Here is a 257-nt window from a genome sequence, read left to right on the forward strand (position 1 = left end):
CCTGCCATCCTTAAACATACCATGAATAACCTGTAATCTTTATCCACTCTTCAATCTACCCCACATTACCATACCCACCCCTGTGTACCCTGATCGCCACGTGCCCTTTTTAATGCTCCCCTGATTTCTATACCAAGCTTTGTACATACCCTGATCTCCCTCCTCCGCCCTAGGAACGTGTTCATACCCAGGCCATCGTGTCGCTGATCTATATCCTGGGTCACCCCCTGCCCCCCCCATTAGCTCCACCCCCCCCT

At 52.1% G+C, this 257-nt stretch overlaps 1 protein-coding gene across 1 annotated transcript in view; it reads right to left on the reverse strand.

Moving 5' to 3' along the window:
• The window catches only part of LOC119587629 (axonemal 84 kDa protein-like), a gene marked incomplete in the record, with an annotated part of 24,003 nt that overhangs the window by 800 nt on the left and 22,946 nt on the right, over positions 1-257 (reverse strand).

Source organism: Penaeus monodon, chromosome 22, assembly GCF_015228065.2.
Source record: "Penaeus monodon isolate SGIC_2016 chromosome 22, NSTDA_Pmon_1, whole genome shotgun sequence".
NCBI lineage: Eukaryota > Metazoa > Arthropoda > Malacostraca > Decapoda > Penaeidae > Penaeus > Penaeus monodon.